Source organism: Ambystoma mexicanum, chromosome 7q (assembly GCF_040938575.1).
Source record: "Ambystoma mexicanum isolate Mex_15411 chromosome 7q, UKY_AmexF1_1, whole genome shotgun sequence".
Classification (NCBI taxonomy): domain Eukaryota; kingdom Metazoa; phylum Chordata; class Amphibia; order Caudata; family Ambystomatidae; genus Ambystoma; species Ambystoma mexicanum.
In genome coordinates, this window is record NC_090941.1 from 463,755,103 (window position 1) to 463,772,648 (window position 17,546).

Genomic DNA, 17,546 nt, shown 5'->3' on the forward strand with positions numbered 1-17,546 from the left:
AATATTTCCACATCGCCTTCTTCCTGGTAGTGATCTTAATCTGCTCACATAAGCCACCGACTCCCCCCTCTCACCATGGAGTGCCTTTTAGGGTGGTCTGACTGTGTCAATGGTTCCGATGCCCTAGTTACAGGTGTGTTTAAATATGACCATCTGACTTCTTTCTCCATTGAAAAACATCCCTCAGGGCCACATACATTCCCTCTTTCTTCCCCATGGAAGGTTTCTCTGTCTTCCTCCGACATTTCCTGTGACCAAATCGTGCAACTTTGAACCTCGTAATCTCTATCAAGAGTCAATCTATCTAGAGACAGCTCTTTTTGCCTCGTACTACATGAGGCTCCCATTTTGTCATATAACTGAGTTCTTTCGAGTCAATCATTTTTTCCCTTCCCTTTTAATTCTTTCTGAGCTTTCATATCATAATATACCTTATTGATCGCCTTCCCAATGCTCCTAGAGTCAAACTCGTCTTCTAGATTTACTCTAGACGGGCCTGGAAATGACTCGTATTCTGGGAAGAATTCCTCTATGTCCTCCCATGCTACTTCTGGCTCAGGATTTCTTATCTCCTTTTCCAAGCGAACAAAATTGCGTGCTCTCTGCCTTCTTTTACGTTCCATATCATCGTCAAATTCTCTTCATTTCCTTGCCTCCTCTCTAACTCTGTCTTCTTCTTTTTTCTTCATATCCCTTCTCTCATTTGCCCTGCATATTTCTTCATCCTTTTGTCTCTTTATTCTCTTATTCCTTTTCTTCTGTTCCTCTGCTTCTATTCTTTTTCATTCTAACCTCTCCTGCTAATCGATCTCCCTCTGTCTGTCATCACGTTTTCTTTGTTCTTCTGTTCTCTCTTGTTTTCTTGGCTGCTCTTCTTGGTATAACTGCCCTCGTCTTTGTCTATCCTTCCTTTTCCCTCCTTTGTCTTTCAATCATTCTTCTCTTTCCTTATCTTTTTTTATCCTGCTCGTCTTGATCTTCCTGTTGTCTTACATCCTCAATGCTTTTACCATCGAGTTTAAGTAAAATCTGACCATGCATACATTTGTTCTGTAAAAGCGCTATCTCATCAGCTTCATCTCTTTCTTCTTTCCATCTTTTTATTTCTCTTCCTATATCTAGAGATGTGCTTGCTCTCTCACTTCTCTCCTTATCGCGTCTCTCCTTGTCCCTTGGGACCTTAGAGATTACATCTCTCTCATTATTTTTCTCTGTGCCTTTGTCACTGCTTTGCACAGGTGACTCATATGCTGGGTTGCTATACCCTGTCACTGCCTTAAACTCCCTCAATGGGTATAGCCCATTGTCTTTCATGTTCTCCTTTTTCAGTTGGGGTGGGGGGAGCAGAGGGTTCCTCACCCCCCTCTTTGCATACATTAAGTATCCAATCTAAAGGAGGCGGTTCATCTCGCTCCTCTTGGTACATCTTCCAAAGCTCTAGACTAGCTAATCGCTTGTCCAGCTTCTTTCCAATGCATGCTGCATGCAGATATGTCATCATATGCTGCAGGACTGCCTTCGACAGTGACCCTCCTTGAGGCCATGGCATGAACATTTTATCTGCCTTTCTTTTAAACCATTCAGCACTATACTGTCTAAGCTTGGGTGCATGTTTTGGCAACTGCTTGCAGAGGTGCACAGGTGGAGTAATATCCTCCATTCTCAACTCATTAGCCCTTAACCTGTTTGACACTCATTTATTTTTAATCACAAGTTTAAAAAGTATGTTTCATAAAAATAATATAATATGAGCAAGCACCAATTGTCGCAAGCTCCAACCCCACTAACCACAATTTTTACTTTAGTCTTGCTAAAAAACAACCATTAGTTCAATTCTAGACAATCAATTTTCACTTATGACGTCATCGCTTCAAAAAACCCCCATAAAACAAACAGACAAACTCAATCGGTTACATAAATCTCTTACGATCTTTTCTCTAAGACTCGTCTTGTCTTCTAAAATACTTTGTACAAAGTGTAAATTACCCCTTTAGTTCCGCCTCTAATCAGGTCTGTCTTCTACGTGTTGCGCTATGGGACTCTGGGTTCAAATTTCCGTGGTCCCTGGTTCGAACGGACCTGCACATCGGACCAGGACAATAGGGCCCAACAGGAGCCACTGTCTCGACAGGACAGCCTCAATTACCACGGACTAGGATGCCATAGGGGGCTAGAGACTGTTTACAATAGCCTTGATAAAGACCCACGGGTCAAAACACGTGTCAGCTGACAAACAACGGACACAATTGCCCCTAAATGTATTAATGCATACCAACTGAATGTTAAAAACAACTCCAGCACGAATAAAAGCAAAAACTGTATCGCAATAACCACTGTGTTAGACCTATTCTTTGAACTACTGAAGCAAGATAACCAGGAGAAAACCCTCTTTCACTATATATGTATACGTTGGCGCTTGCTGCAATCTATTCACGATAAGCTTAAAGCTAGCTTCACGATTACTTTGCTGCTTATGTTTCTTTTGCATCTATACACATGTAAAATAACTTGATATCTTCATCTGTTTCTGTGGCATAAGCTTCTTCATCTTGAGCCCAAGATGTCACTTATCCTTACTGCTTTCTTGATGCCTTATAGAATACCTACATTCTCTGGTCACTGCATCTCTTTTATGTATATCATCTTCAACTCCATGTAACATATACTGGCAATGGTCAGTGACACTACCATTCATCCTTGCCGCCTATTGGCTCTGGTTCTTCCGGGATTTTATTCAAATGACCATCATATTTCTTTGTATACAGATATGGTTTCCTCACTGGGCACCTTGGCTCCCAGATTCTCTTAGGTACTGGCCCTTTCACTGGTACTGGATTGAGTCCATACTCTGCTCTTTGTCAATTCAACTGTTCTGTATACATCACATACTCTGGTTTCCAGCATACAGGTAAAAGGGGAGGGTCGGGTGAGGTGGGGGTACTTGGCTCCTCCTCTACATGAGTAAAACAGGTTCCCTGAAAAACCTTTAGAAGGAACAAAGATGGAGATTGGTGAGCAATGATTTAAACCTGTATTGATGTAAATAGGCAGTTTGGTGAAGAGATATATCTAAAATGGGTGATTACATTTTTTTTAACAACTTTATTTATAACCGGTTATAGCTAATTATATGTCAGGCATCTACAGACAGACAGTTATGACATATTAAATGTATCCACTTGCCCCCTCCTCCTCCTATGATCCCCAAATGGTCTATTCCTGTGGCAGTCCTTTGACCTACTTGCCCCCCACACCATCGGTCAGGGAGGGGGGGCTTCTAAGTTCTCAAAAAGCATTCTGCCGACTGCGGCTGGAAGATCAGTGCCAGGAATTGGCTATTGTAGTCCAGGACCCGGGTCTAACAGTCTGTAAAGTGGTGTAATGCTCCTTCCTTTGCAGCTGTAACCTTCTCGTCCACCAGGATCTCCCACACCTTCATCCACCACAGGGATATTAGGGGTCCCCCCTAAGTCTTCCATTTACGGGCAAGGGTTATTTTGGCTGCCAAAAGCAACTGCGTGAGTAGTTTAGCGGTGCGGCCCTCTTTCGGGTAGCACTCCGGTCATGACACCCCCAGTAGGATTCATGGGCAATTTGCGCTGGGTTATAGGTTCAATAATGTGTATAATCTCCTTCCAGAAGGCCTGCGCTTTTGGACATTCCCACCACATGTGGAAGAAGGTTCCACGGGCACCACAACGCCTCCAACAGCTTGGGTCTATGGGCTTCTGAAAGTGGTGTAAATACTCCTGGGGTTAGTACCAGCGGTGAAGGAGTTTTAGTGCCCATTCCTTGGTAGTTATGCTTCTAGAGGTGGAGTTAATCCTAGACCAAATATCCACCGACATTTGGTCATTATTGGGTTGCCACAGGTCCGGTACCCATCTGGCCATGTATGTTGGTTTGATTGTTAGCATGTCCTCTTGTAATATTTTGTAAAGCTTGTTGATCAACCCCCGGCGTGGGCTATCCCCTATTGCGTGTTGTTGGGTGTCCTGACCCACGTTTGAGCTATCATGCTGCAACATTTGGTGCTGTGGGCTTAAAAAATCCAAGATGGCCAAAAAGCCCACATGTACGCCAGAATAGGAAAACTGTGCAGTACTGGCATGGAAAACATCATGATGGCCAGAACTTCCCAGAAAATGCACAGGGAAATGCATGAAGAATAGGCTGCCACCCATTTTTGCCTATGCTCTGAGCACAGGAGGGCACTGCCTAAAACCACCTTTGGGCTACCCACACAGTAGCCTGAAACCATTGGGAATGGCAATGCTGATTGCCAAAAGCAACCCAGAACCGTGGGGAATTCATTTTCTTAAATCCCAAAAATGGTTGCATTACCAGTACTCACCACTATCAGAAAGCCGGCGTTTTAAAACCACCAGACTTTTGTGTAAAACTGAACAAATGAAACAAAACCAGACCAAGGAAAGACTTGCTAAGAGGTGGATACAATGTAAAACTATATTCTGAAATGACTTGAAGGAAGTAATTATTTAATGTGTATGTAAAAATTGTATTGACTTAAACTGGGGGACAAAAAGTGACATTTTATCTGAAACCTGGCTTAATGAAACTGAATTCTGCCTGACATCTACCCCCACAGGAGTTAAAACCTGCTGAGCCACTCTTCCCCTTGCCAAAAGGAGTTGTCACCTCCCTGATTAGATTAGGGGTGGAGCAGCTACAGGGAGTTGAACAAAGGCCTGTCCTGGACTCAGGCAAATGTTATATTGGGGGCGTCGTAAAAGTGGCTTCCTCTTGGCAGAAACGGGGAGGGGCAGCCCCCTCTGAGGACAGGCTGAGCTTAAAGAAAGTGGATAGACTGATTTCTCCACCATGTGACATGGGAAGACACACCCCTGTTGGCCAGAATATGATTTTAAGAAAGATATATAACTCATGGTGCGGACTTGTCAAAATTATCTTAATGATACCATAATTCTTGTGATTTTTCTGCCCACATTTTAAGAGGTTTTAGGACCCGGTGGTATGATCTGGGGGGTTGCTAGCGGAAAATAGGGTCTCACTCCAAATGTCTGCATGTTAAAAATCTGACACTTCATCAATTAATGTCCATACTCCTTGCGCACGTGTGTAAATCTGGGTAAATGTCCGATATTGCAAAACCAGTTAAAAAGCGCAAAATTTTGCCATTTCTGAATGCAAGCCCCCAGGAAGAGCAGAGTTTGAACAGAGTATACCTCATGTGATATGTGATGGGTGCATGTAATTTTAAACAACTGTGTATCTGTGCAATATGTATTTGAATCAAATATAGATTTGTGGGCAAACTGACCAGGGGAGGATCCTCTGACCCATAAAACCTACAGCATCACTCTGACTCACATTTCCTTCCCCCAATCATGGGAGAGGGGAGAATTGGGCCAATGACAAGTAGAGAGGGGCAGGCTTAGCTAGGCCCAGGCACACACCCATTTTCAAAACACATAAAAAGAGACTGCTGGGACAGGTAGAGACATTCAAATCCAGTTGCTGCGGAGCGTTTTTCCGGACCACACAACATCCAGAAGATACCAGTTCCAGACTGACTCCAGCTACATACTCCAGAACCTAGAACTTATACTTTAGAACCTAAATCAGAGGCCTAAATCCACAAGCTGAGTTCTCTGCAGCAGGCCTCAAATCATGGCAAGCTCCTCACAGCCGGGTGAGCTGCTTGAATCCCTTGCCAAGAACTTTTGCCAGGACCAGTGCAGAGATCCAGGAGCCGTGCAGAGAGCGCTGTATCCGGACAGACCAGACCAGTGCCAGACCAGACCAGACCGTGCAGAACCACAGACCCAGAGACCAGATCGCTGTGAAGTGCCGCTAGCCTGATTGATCAGATCCGTGACGAGACCCAGTCCTTCCAAATATATTGTGAGTACAGCTAGGACGGGGCAAAAACCAAATCTCTTAGTTTAAAGTAATATAATTCAATCTATTTAACCTAAGTAGAACTGCCTCCTAACTGTCACCTGTCATTTGTAAAGCTGCACCACTGTCACTTGTCAATTCTGAAGCTGCAAGCTGTCACCTGTCATTTTGAGTTTACTTTAAATCCGAAAAACTACCTTTATTTAAACGTCCGTATCTCTGGAACCGTTTGGGCTAGGAACTTGGTTTAACTTTCCTCTGAAAGCTTAGAATCTCAGCCGACTTCCTACTCCTTATACTTTTTCCGCAATCACGATTCACGCACTCGCGAATTTTACCGCGATTTGCGATTTGGTTAAAAATCCAGCCACGTGTAACCATCAGCAGTCATTTCTTTCCTTGCTAAAAATTTGTTTGCCTCTTAATAACCATCTCTGAATCATTGCTAAAGTGAGCCTGAACTTATCCCAAGTAGCTACCTCTCCCCCTGAACCTCCTAAAGGGGATTAAAACCATTTTCAGCATATTTCTCACTTCATTGCCATCACCTTTTAAAAGCATTTTGGGCCTGTGTTTCAAACTTCTATCTGTGGTCTAAGCTTGCTGGGGTGAACTGAATTATATTTGATTGCATTCCTAAGAACTGTGTGTGTTACTTCCATCTCCTTCCATTTCTTACATTGCATAGGGGAGGGGGGTGAATTGGCAGACACAAGTGATTATTTTATCATTTGCTAAAATCATATCAAGTATTTCTGTACTGCATTTTATTCCTCATTGCTTTTCCCTTGAAATCATAAAAGTAGTTTTGATACTTTATCCATCCTATACTAACTCCTCATTGATTGTAAAGAAGTGTGCTAGTGCCAGATTACCCATTGTTGATCAACATCATATGTCTAAGTGTACTATCAGATATTAATTTATGATAAAGTGTGATATATATATATTGTTTAAATTCTCAAATAAACCTTTTAAACTTGCAAAACAGAACTACTTCTTGGCTCAGTGGGGTCAGGGGGATTCTAAGAGAGGGGTGTTATATTGGGGTAGTCATCCAGAACTCATGAACTGGACATAAAGATATATCAATAAGGGTTTCCATTCAGTATCCCAGACTAGGCATTGACTTAGCTGTAGTGTTGAATTGAATCTTCTTACAAATTGGGGGCTCGAGCCGGACGTCTGGGTTAGATCTATCACTTGTGCAGCTTAATACAGTGTGCTAACTGACAGGATACATACATCCAGTCGGATCACCACGCTGTTTTACGCTGTAAAGCACTCTTCAAAGGGACACTCTAAGGAAAAGGTCTGTTTTGCAAAAATAAAATAATAATTTCTGTAAGTCAGGACAGAGATCAATCTCTAGAATGACGACCTTGGTAGACATGAAAATAGCGAGGGAGCACCTCTTACATAAGCTATTTGTGAGAGGTGAGTGCACTCACCAGGACCAAACGGTCTGGTTGCAGGCCATCGCGCAACAGGTCACTGAAACAGGGTCAGACACATGGAGAGATCAGGGTCCATTACATGTGGCCCTGAGTGAACTATATATGGCTCCTAAAGCCAAAGATGAACACAATAAGATTGCCAGGATAGCGGCATACCTGTACCTATATATGGGAGACATGCAGGATAAATGTACTGAAAGCCAAGATCTGGCAAATAGGCGACAGATGGCGTTAGAGAAGGTCCAATCTGACCTGGTCTCTTCTGAGCAGAGGCTGCAGAGGAGCCAGGAGTTAGAAAATGATAGTAGGCAGTATATCATTAAAATAAAAGAGGATATGGACATCCTGCAACAGGAAAAGGCTGACCAGGATACCAGTTTCTGGCCTTGCAAAAGGAGTACCAAGAAGGTTTGGACTCCCTACTACAGAGCCAGAAAAGGCTGGAGCAACAATTAGATTTCAATAGGGTATGTGCTGAGCAGGTAGTCACCCTGCAAAGCCACCTAGATAGGGAGAAGGCAGAGAGCAATAAACTGATTTAGAAAGACCTGGATACACAGGCAGAGTTTGACCAGGAGCGCCAGAAAGCTGGTGCTTTCCAAAGGCAAAGGGACGACCTGACGGCACAGATGCAGGCTCTTAGTCAGGAAAGGGATACCTTAGGCCAGGAAGTCTGCCACTTAAAAAGGAAAATGGAAGAAAATCACCTGGCCCTCCAGGGACTGGGTGACCTCCAAAAAGAACACCAGAACTTGTTAGAGCACACCAGGAGGGTGGGAGATGCTCTGGCAAGAAAGGAGCAGGCCAATAGGGACACAGCTCAGGAGGTAACCCTCCTGCAGCAGAGACTGGCCCAGTACTCCAGGACCAATCAGGAGGCACAGAGAGAAAATGAGGCTCTCTGTCAGCACGATGATAGGCTCCAGCAACAGGTAGCCATGCAGGAGAGACTGATAGAGTCTAGTAAGGCCTTAACTGAGGAACTGAAAGCGCAGGCTCTTGCATTGCAACAGGAAGCAGGGGCGGATAGAGATGAGGTTCGCTGGGAAAGAGAAACTCCTGAGCATAACCTCAGGAGCCCTAGTACCAGAGGCCTTCATCTCTCCCAGTCCCTGGACTCTGCCACCCCCATGTCCCCTTGCGCCCATGAGCCCAGGGCCACGGGGATGGCAGATTACTATCCAGCTAGAAGTATGGGGCTCATAGGCCTGTACCTCCCAGGAATGGATGAGCGGGCATCTGGCTATGGGCACCCAAGCACAGTGCAATTTAGTGGGGAACCCCAGGAGAGTAGGCCCATTAAGGGCATCCTGAAAACTTCTGCCCAGTTAGGTCAGTGGGGGGGTACCCATCAAATCCTGGTAGCAAGGAGGAATCTGAAGACTCCTCTGAACGGCGCAGGACACAGGAGACCAGGTCCCCACATTCTGCCAGCCATTCCCAGGCTCGCAGAATCCGGGAAAACCTGGAAGATCAGACAGGAACCTCTGGGAGCAGTGCCGCTGAGTCAGATGATGAATGGACCAGGGTTACCCGAACCAAAAAGGCCAATAAGGCAAAAAGGGCCTTGCTTAAGGACCCATTGAAGCAAATAAAGGCAATAAGGAGTGTCATCACGCCTTATCATAAGAATGCCAAGTATTACGTTTGGGAACACTTGGAGCTCTATGAGCAAATGATGGAGACTTGCCATTTGAAGGACAGCAGTAGCTGCATCCAGTACGTCAAATGGACATTCTCCCCAGAATACTCCAGTTTCTTTGCGGGGCTGGAGGACCAAAATCATTTAAGATGGTCCACCTATAAGGCGGCCATCTTGAAACATTTTTCTGTTCACAGAAATCCTCAAGAGGCTCGCAAGGCAGCCTACAATTTGCAATGTGGGGAGGATCAGGCCCCACAAGAGTTTGTGCATGAAATAAAGCGTGCTTTTGCGCAGACCACCAGAAGGGTGCGCACAGACAGCAAAGAGTTTGTCAATACATTTTTCCATGCTCTCCCTAAATATATAATGACCCAGCTCGTGAGAGATTTTCATGAGAAAAGATCTTTAGACTGGGTCATTGAACAGGCTACCCGGATCTATGAGGTGCAGAAGCCTATCGAAAATAAAAATAACGCGCCGAAAAACCCCAAAACCAACAGCACCCCTGCTGCTGCCAAGGTGGCAGAGGTAAAGGTTGCCCCCGTTTTAGATTTGGAGATGGGGGGCCTAAAAACCTGCCTGCACCAAATAATTCACAGCCCAGAAGGCCCTCGGGCCAGTCACCGACAGGGAGTCGAGGAGGTAGTCCCACAAATGGGGTCCCCGCTCCCCTGACTATGTAAGTCCCCGCTACAAGGGAAACCGACCAATCCTGGGTTATGTGTGGACTCCTCCAGCCCAAGGGGGGGGATCCAGCGAAGCACCTAACCCAGGGAACTTCCCTCCCAACTTCCCACAGGAGGGCAGAAATTCTCCAAATCCTGGGCAGAACTTTTTCCCCAGGTATCCACCCAATTTCCCGCCCCAAAATCATCCATCCTTCTTTCCCCAATTCCCTGAGCCCAGACAACCTAATCTGGGAGAGGGGAGGCCAAGGGTGGAGGGGTAACAAAATCTTCCCAACCAGGGGTACTACCAGAGAAGGGATAGCTACCCTTCCCGGGATCAGCCCAGGGGAGAAAATAGAGCCCCATATCAGCCTGAGCGGGTTTCACAACTTGAGCGCCAGGTCCAAAATATGGCACGAGATCTGGGTCACATACTGAGCGCTCAACAGAACCCTCAGATGAGCATGCCAACGCAGAATGCCCCAAACTCGGGACCTGGTGCTCCAGAACAATGACGGGGGCAGCACCCCGATAACCCACCGGTTCCCAGGGAGGAGGCACAAGGGGAAGGGGGTGTAAAGCCTTGGAGGAAGCTTCCTTCCCAACTTGTAAACAGCCCCTGGAAAACCAGGAACCGGAAACAAAATCTCCTGCCCCTGAAAGCCTGCCTCCCAAGGAGCAGAGGGGGGGTAGGAGAAACAAAGGACCCAAACAGACCCACTTTGTGGAGGAGGTAAAGATCTTCCAATTTGAGGGAGAGGGATCCTCAGAGGATCCTGGGGAAAGGAACTTCTCCTTCATAGATGGGGGAACTCCTCCCAAGGAAAAATGGGTCCCAAGGGAGGCCAATTCAGACTGAGGAGATGTGGAGACTGAGCTACCGCCGCCCATCATCTCATCCCAGAACCGACAATACCAAAATCCCCTGGTTCAAACCCATCCTGGTGACTGCCTCCAAAAAGGGGGGGGCGGCCCAGAACCGGAACCAGGGGAACCCACAATGGCTCTGATCTCCAGTTGCCAACTTTTTCTTTCAGATTCCCAAGACTCTCCACAGAATTCTGCCCAAATCTCTTCTCTAGCAATGTCCAAAACCAGAAAGTTGGCCCACCAGTTGTCCAAAAATGTGCATTATCTGTGCCCCCTTGAGGAGAAGGAGGGAAGATACTATGCCCCGAAACAAGTACAGGGGCAGGGTACAATTTTGGCACTGGTGGACACTGGATCTCAAGCTACCCTTCTGTCCAAAAGGGCCTTTGAGGAACTAAATGCAGGAAGGGGGGAGAATTACCGAATTCCTCTCACCTCTCTTCCTGGACAACTGCAGAACTTTGACGGGAAGGAAATTCCCGTTGAGGGGACTGCAGACTTGGACATTAAAATTGGGCGACACAAGGTGAAACACCCGGTCATAGTAGTGGCTCCAGAGGGCACCCCTTGTTTACTAGGGAACGACCTCCTGAGAAGGTTGTCACCCCTAATAGAGTGTGTAAACAAGGTCCTCTGGACCCAGACTAGCCGACCAATAAAATTAAAACAGAGTGTCAACCATGTTAGTTTAAACGACACCTGCCACATGGTTGAACAAAAATCTGACCAAGTAGAATTTCACTTCCAGAACAACCAAATTCCAGACGTGACAGTAATAGCAGTAGGACAACAGACTGGTGATGGGGGGTCCTCTCTATTTCTGAAAATCAACCTTCCTTCCAGTTTAAGGTGGTATTCCATACTGGAAGGAAACACTCTGAAATTCTTCACCAATCCACAATCAGAAACTCCCACTCCCATAGTCCAGAAAGATGTGAAATCAGCTCAGAGCCTGGCTGATATTCAGCAAATTGGAGAGCAGTTGTTCATCCCAGTTCAGTTAAATGATGGGAAGGACTCTGTTCTCGCTCGAGTGTGTGTGAACAACGGTAAGAGCTTCATCAGCGAAGCCATGTTCCGCCAACTCCCAAAAGATCCAGCCATTCCCACATTCAAACTGATAGACAAATGGGAAATGGACCTGGAAGCACCTAATTCCAAACAGCTCCTGCCAAGCAGGTGTATGCTCAAAATCTCCATTGGCAACAAGAGCATAGTCCATAATTGTTGGGTCGTGCGAGACGTCACTGCCACCTTTTACTTAGGCAGTGACATTCTCAATCGTTTTGCCATTAGTTTGGACCTAATAAACTTCAAAGCTTGGTCCCGATTCGCAGATAATCCCATGTGCTTTGATGATCCAGAAAAAGCATTTAGGTCAGCTCAATTGCTACCTTATGCAGTTGAAATTCAGATCAAAGAGGAAGTCACCATCCCAGAAAGGACCCGCTGTCATGAGCACTGCTCCCGAGAAGCCAAGTCAAGCCCAGCATCCCCGGAAGCAGGCTCACGACCCTCGTCCCCGGCTCCAGCAAACCCCTATTGGGGCCCTTTGGACCATGTCCTGGCGCCTCTGGCGCCAGGCTCATAAGGAACCTCAGTCCCGGCGCCAGGGGCGCCGGGCTCATAATTCTTGCAAAGGTGCTTGGGTGGACCTACCTGTAGCAGACCATGCTGCATACTCACCTTTGCAAATGCTGGCCAGATGAAGTCCCCAGCCTTCTGCTGGGAGGAACTATTCCCTGAACTGGGACTACTTTCTTACCTGGGTGGGGCTGGTGCCACTCCTTAGCTCTGGAACACAGGAACTCTTTTACCTGGGCGAGGCTGAGGAAGAAGACACCCAATCACTCCAACACTATTTAAACCACACCCGATTGGGAAAACGTGCTTCGCGTTATTCTGCATCTGCAGCAGGACGCTCACCGAGTCAGCTCCAGCATTCCAGTGACATCTCCAGCTTCAGCTCAGCAACCTGTGGAAGAAAGACACGAGAACTATACTTACCATCCAGGAATCCAGACACCGGCAGAACCTGCAAGCAAAAGAAACAGAAGGTTAGCAAGTTGCAACACGTTCGCAGCCGCGCTCGCCTACCTGATCCATCTGTGCTTTCACGGATTCTTCGCGGCCTTCTCTTCAGCAGCCTAACGGCACCTGTAAAGACAAAGAACATTGTTAAGTAGGAATCGGGTGAAGGCGGCCGCATTTACTGTTCTTACCTGCTTTTGTGCGCGTATTACGATCTCTTCAACCGCAGCAGCCCGGCACCTGAAAACAAGAAAAGACATTATTTAAGTGCCATTAAAGACTGCAAGAAAGCCTAACACTTACGTGTTTCCCCACGTGCATCCGCGACTGGGAAAACGCCCGCAAGGTCCCGACACCTGCAAATAAGAAAAGAACATTGTTAGAGGTGCTATAATAAGGTCACAGATCATTATACTCACGTACTTCGCACGTGCAACGGCAACGGACGAACAACGCCCGCAACATCTCAAGACCTGAAAACAGAAAACAAGGGACTTTATTGAGGTGTCATTGAAATTCCCATACCTACGTACAACCGCACGTGTCGCGCTCTCAGTGACCACGCCCTCAGCATCCAGGCACCTGAAAAAGACAATGCAAAGACTTCATTAAAGGTGCCCATCTCTTCAAGACTATAAACTCTTTATACCTACTGGCATCCGCTCGTGCAGTAACGGCGGCATCACCTTTTGGCATCTCAGCACCTGTGCCACTTCTAAGGCCACAAAAGACTTTGAGGACCTCCAGTGACGTAACTGGAACCCACGCACCCCTGCATAAGTCGCAGGATGGAGAGCCCAGCATATATACGCCTAAGGTGAGAGCTCACCAGGACATTGGACTTTCGGAGAGTTGTCGATTAGTGAGGAGGAAGTCCATCCAAACGGTCATTAACCCTTTTTTCTTCCGCCTGCAGAAACCTTACCCTGCAAGCCAGACAGTCAATAAGAGGAAGTCCAGTCCAGAGAGTCATCCGAGCTCTACGCTTCTCAATTGAAGAGACTATAACAGTTCAGCCGGGACCAGCGCCTCCGTGGGAATCAGGTGAGCGTTACACCCGACAATTCTCCCTGGAAGTGAAAGTTAAAAGAGAACAAAAATTGCAAAACCCTGATGCTTATATTCATCTAAATGCTTCTCTCCAACAGCAAGGGTTGGGGGTAAACCCAACACCATTAGTCAACATAGAACATGACACCATTCTAATAGAGGTGGATAACAGCGACTTAAAGAGTATTACTCTAGCCGCAGGCACCATTATTGGAATGGCGATTGATGACCGACATTTCTCCATTGATTTAGGAAATGAACTGTTAGGACCAATCCCCAAGGACTGTTTTGACAGTGACAATGAGGACAATACAACACCAGACAGGATTTTCACCCGGCATGGGGGGAACTTCCTGGTGTACACTTCTTTCCCTTATGGTAAGGAAGATGTGACTTGTGACTTCAGGACGGATGAGGTGATTTTCCAGGTCCATGAGGGCTGCCTTTCCCACCTGAAGCCTCCAGTCCAAATCAGCACTCTGACCAGGGTCTTCTCCACCCAGCTGGAGGAGGCCGCTGAGATAGCCAAACCAGAAGTCTTTCCAGGCTTCAGGAAGATGGTGGAAGAGAGAGTCAACCTAGCTGATGCCTGTGTGACTCTGGAACAAAAGCAAAAGTTGAAACAAGTTTTCTTGGATTTCCAAGATCTCTTTGCGGTAGACTCATATGACTGTGGTCGCACCGACATCCACACCACAACAATTCCCACTGACCCTGGAATGACTCCAGTGTTTGTGAAGCAATATCGTTTGCCTCTCGCATCCATGGAGTCCCTTACTGAAATAATTAAGAACCTTGAGTCCCGGGGAATAATTCGTCTAATACACAGCACCTTCAATAATCCGGTGCTGGGAATATTGAAGCCAAACGGCCAGTGGAGACTCTGCCCCGACCTCAGGGAGCTCAACAAACGGGTCCATACTTCCCGATGGCCTCTGCCCTACATTGACCAAGGGCTGGCCCAGATCCAGGGGTCACAGGTATTCACTGCAATAGACCTAACCGATGGATACTGGACTGTGCCTGTCAGTAGGGAGGACCAATACAAGCTGGCTTTTACCTTTGGGGGCCAGCAGTACACCTGGACCCAGACTCCCTTCGGATACCTCAACTCTGGCATTGAATTCAACATTTTCCTACACAAGGCCATGCCCGACCTGGGTGCAAGGGGTAACCTGGCTTATGTAGATGATGTCCTCATCAAAAGTTCATCTGTGGAGGAACACATAGCGGAGATCCGTTATGTTCTGACCCAGTTGAGGGCCGCCGGAGCAAAACTTTCCTTTCAGAAAGCACAGTGGTGTAGAACCCGTGTTAATTTCTTGGGGCATGAGATTACTCCTCAGGGTCTCTGTCCCCAGAAAAAGAAAGTGGAAGCACTTCAGAAACTGAAAGACCCCACAACTCTGCGGGAACTAAGGAGCCTCCTTGGACTGACTAATTACAGCAGAAAGTTCATTGAGGGCTACGCAGAGATCACCAGACCCCTGATTCATCTCCTGAAGGGGGGGGGTCAAGTGGGAATGGGGTCCAGAACAAGCCGAGGCAGTAAGACAACTCAAAAGAAGCCTCTCACAAGCGCCCTGCCTAGCTTACCCTGTCAGAAACGAGGATTTCTTCCTGGAGACAGGGTTCTCTAATACGTGCTTGACGGCAGTATTATACCAAAAGCATGACAAGGTCAATAAAGTAATCTCCTATGCGAGCAAAACTTTATCCTCTGTGGAGGAAAAATTCAACGATTGTGAGAAGGCACTCCTGGCAACGGTGTGGGCATTGAAGAATTACCGCCCGTTTATCCATAGGGAACACATCATAGTGGAGACTCCACACCAGCCTCTGCAATATCTCCAAAGTGACAGAATCCGGGCCGGAAATGTGAGTAATTCCCGAATTACTTCCTGGATTCTGTCAATGCAAGGCTTTCCTGTGGAGGTCAGATATGGCCAAAACAAGAAGAGTCCCCTCGCGCAAGGACTAACTGACTTGCATGATTGTGCCAGAGAAAATTTATTCCCCACACAAAGTCTTTGAAGAGGACAAGTGTGAGGGAATGCCCACTGTCTATGTGGATGGATGCTCGTACCATGTTGACAACAACGGGGAGAAAGAACTGGTGGCCGGCGTAGGGAATGCCTGGGTGAAGGAGTTTCCAGAACCCTCCGCTGGATACAAAATTGGTCCCCGAAGTAGTCAGGTGGCAGAATTGATGGCTGTGCATCAGGCCATCCTCACTGCTGTCCAGCATCAACTCCACAAACTGGTCATAATCACAGATTCGGATTATGTACGGAACGGGTTCGTGGAGCACCTGGTCAACTGGAAAACCAGAGGCATTGTATGCGCTAATAACAAACCCCTGAAACATGGGAAGTTAATCCAAAACATTGATGATCTGGTCACCTCGAATGGGATGACCATCTACTGGAAAAATATCAAGGGTCATTCCAAAGTAGAGGGACCAGACAAAACTGGACATGACTTAGCTGATCAGCTGGCCAAAACCGGGGCCATCCAAGGGGATCTAATCGAAATAGAGACCCTGTTGGGGGAAATGAAGGTCACCGCTATCACTAGGTCCCAGACAAGTGCTCACAATGATCCTTCAACTGCACAATGGAGTAAAGAGACCCCTGATGCTGATTTAATTACAGCTCAGAAGGGGGATCCAATTATTGGTAAGTTTTACCAACACCTTGAGGACCCTGAGAACTTTCCCCTGACGGATACCGATTACATTGGGAAAGAGGACCTAAGAGTGTTGATGAAATGTCCAAAAATGTTCCGAATCCAAGACGGTTTGCTGGTAAGGAAATCCAAAGCTGGCCACGATCAGTGGGTGGTTCCTACCTCATTCTGAAGCCTGATGTTAAGTGACGCCCATGATGCGTCCACCGCCGGTCATAGGGTGTTTCACACAACACTGGAAATCTTAAGAGAGGTTGCATACTGGCCACACATGGGGCAGGACCTCGACCAATACTTGAAGGGGTGTCTTGTGTGTGCACAATTTCAGCCATCATCCCTCACACACCGTGCGCCTCTCCAAAAGAGGGGGATGACACTGCCATGGTCAGATTTGCAAATCGACTTTGTAGGCCCTGTGATTCGCTCGTCTAGAGGAAACAAGTACATGTTGACCGTTACATGCTTGTTTACCAAGTGGGTGGAATGTCTCCCAGCCCCAAACTGCAAAGCAGAAACAGCAGCTGCCCTGATGATTAACCACATCTTTTCCCGTTTTGGTCTACCTCAAAGGATTGAGTCAGACAGAGGTAGCCACTTCACCAGTGAAGTAATGACAAAGATGTGGGAGATACTGGGGGTCAAAAGGAAGTTACATATTGCTTACCGGCCAGCTTCTTCTGGGGCAGTAGAGAGATATATATCCGAACCATTGTGAGCATATTAAAGAAGTTTGTGGCAGATTCTGGGCCAAGTTGGGATATCCGATTACCTCTGGTCCTAATGGCCATCAGATCTACCCCTTCATCTGCAACCAAAATGTCACCATTTGAGTTGATGACTGGACGCAAGATGGTGCTTCCCCAACATTTGCTCTACAGAACCCAAGAGCAAACGTTGATAAATGCCTCCACAACTCATGAGTATGTGGAGAATTTAAGGAAACACCTTCAGCATGCTTTTGCCTATGCTCAGCGGAATCTAGAAAGATCAGCCGAGAGCATGAAGACCCACTATGATTTAAAAACTACCCGAAAGGAATATAAGGTGGGTGATCGGGCCTATCTATACAATTTCCAAAGGAACCAGGCCAAACAGAGAAAATGTTTGCCTACATGGAAGGGACCATTTGAAATTATAGACAAGATCTCCCCTGTGGCCTACAAGATCCGCATCCCCAAAGGCGGTTTGGCAGAGGGGGAAGACAAGTGGGTACATATAAATCAGTTAAAGTGTTGCCATCCCAGGCACACTCTG